This window comes from Lytechinus variegatus, chromosome 13 (assembly GCF_018143015.1).
Source record: "Lytechinus variegatus isolate NC3 chromosome 13, Lvar_3.0, whole genome shotgun sequence".
NCBI lineage: Eukaryota > Metazoa > Echinodermata > Echinoidea > Temnopleuroida > Toxopneustidae > Lytechinus > Lytechinus variegatus.
In genome coordinates, this window is record NC_054752.1 from 18,921,897 (window position 1) to 18,924,294 (window position 2,398).

General features: G+C 36.6%; 1 long non-coding RNA gene across 1 annotated transcript; it reads left to right on the forward strand.

Annotated features, from left to right (window-relative positions):
* Window positions 1-1,591, forward strand: LOC121426377. Its single transcript, XR_005971600.1, has 2 exons — window positions 1-798; window positions 1,168-1,591. It is a non-coding gene; the product is annotated as an uncharacterized LOC121426377 (long non-coding RNA).
* The last annotated feature ends 807 nt before the right edge of the window (window positions 1,592-2,398 follow it).

Here is a 2,398-nt window from a genome sequence, read left to right on the forward strand (position 1 = left end):
TTGTAGTTTAGTTGATATTATATTAATTCATTTTTCACATTATGATTTCGGGATATACTCAAGTCATTAGCAAAGGAATATCGCTATACATGTATATACCGTATATATTTTTTGCAATATCAGAAATAATTTGACATACTGTAATTACTTAAGGGTCTCGGTTCGTAGAATAGCTGCAACCCTAGCAGTAGCATTGCAATTGCAAAACAAAAGCCACAGTCAGGGAATGGAGATTAAAAGTTTATTGAGACCAGCAGAATAATAGCCCTTCTCGCTCTAACAATAGGGGATGTGTCACGCAAGAACGCCTAGCTAGCTACACGTACACACCGGTATTTGCCTTTTCACATCGTGACATTACAAACCGCTCTCGATAACCAGGTCCTTGTTTAAGCCAAAATAGCTCTTCTCGACATTGTTTTTGTTTTGGATCACGTTTTGGCTACTGTTTGAGTGTTTCTCTCTTCAGAAGTTCTCTTACGCGTTATTATTGACATTTTTAATTACGAGTTAAAACTAGGAGTTTCATCTTCTTCAGTTGGTAGTGGTACGTAGTGCCGTACTCGTTCACTGTCCGTGGTTACTCGCTCCCGCCCGGGACCCGGGCGCGGCCGTCCCAGCTGCAGAGCCAGCCAAGCAGTTCGAGTGAAAGCGACGAGTACACCATAAAGGGACAATGAACTCGGAGTCTACACTTTGTTTCTACAAGTCAACGGGCAACTTGCTCAATCGAAGAGGACTGGGGAAGTGTACAACAGGCCTGTCGTTTCCGTCCGGCGAAACAAAGAGATCATGGAGGTGAGTTATTGTACATTTTAATGATAATGTGTGATGATAATGTGAGACACAAAATCGCCTATATCAATACTATGCCTTGTCTTAGTTTAGAAAATCGCTTTGCAGAATACATCTCACACTACCGTTGTTGAAATTTTGTGCTCGTTCAACTTCATTTTTTTGGGGGGTGGGGTATACAAACATCTGGCCATGGAGTAGCCACAAGAGCCCATCTTAAGGTTAACACTAATAACAGTGAATGTGATGTAAATAAAATTGATTACCATCAGTACAGATCATGAAAAACCTTTGCATTTCAAAATTTGACATAAAAAAAAATAATTGCTGTATAGAGTTAAAAATTTTTTTTTTTCTTAAATGTCATTACAGAACCCAGAAGTACAACAACTGAATTGGGAAGGACAGTGAGAAGTCTCTGGAGGACAGGAGATGTGTGTGCATTTGAGTTTTGTCAGATGTGTATCAATCAGATTATTTACGTCTGGGACCGACCTTTTACATCACAATCTGAAAGACGTGACCAGGGCATCAATTTGTAACTTCCCCACAGCTTGGATTACAGGCGCAAGCCACAACGCCCAGTACAGGAGAGCTGTCACATATTATTTTACAAATTTGTTATCCCAGGTACTGAACTAGCTGCATTCATGTTGTTAACATAATTTTGAACATGCATCACAGGCCACAAGTTAAACGACAAGTCCATCCCTACAGGGAGGAATTAAGTTGTTTGTATAAAACGAGAAAAATCCAACAAGCATAACATTGAAAATTTCATCAAACTTGGATGTAACGACAGGTCCCATAAAAAAAGTTACGACATTTGAAAGTTTAGCTTAATTTCACAAAAACAGTTATATGCACATCCTGGCGGGTATGCAAATGAGGAGACCATGATGTCATCCACTCACTATTTCTTTTGTATTTTATTATATGAAATATTCTAATTTTCTCATTGTCAAGTGATACAACGATTAATTCCTCCCTGAACATGTGGAATTAGCACTGTTTATGGTTCAGTCAAGTTGGTCCTTATTGTCAAATCTAAAAAAAGAAATATTGTATAATGGATGGACATCATCGACTGACTCACCTAGTCGTGCATATCACTGTTTTGTAAAAAATAAGCAAAACTTTAAAATGTCATAGATTTCTTATTTTCCTTCCGATTTTTATGAAATTTTCAGCACTATGCTAGTTTGATTTTTCTCTATTGATTTAAGTCAGTATTTTCCTGGGTTAGACTTGACCTTTAATAAAAAACTTACTCTTGTCTACAAATCCAATGCAAATTTAATCATAAATGTCAGTTGCCACCCAATAACATAACCAATTGTCAAATATTTTAAGGTGAATTGTGTAATTGCTGTGGCTTTGAAATTAAGATAATTTATCCTTGTGTAGCCTTGAACTTTTAATGAGATTAATTTATCTTCTTGCCGCTTTGAAATTAAGATCAATTTATCCTTGTGTAGCTTTGAAATTTAGATAAATTTATCGTGTAGCTAATTTATCCTCCTATAGCTTTGAAATTAGGATAAATTTATCCTCTTGCAGTTTTGAAATTAAGATAAAATAATCCTCGTGTAGCCTTGAAATT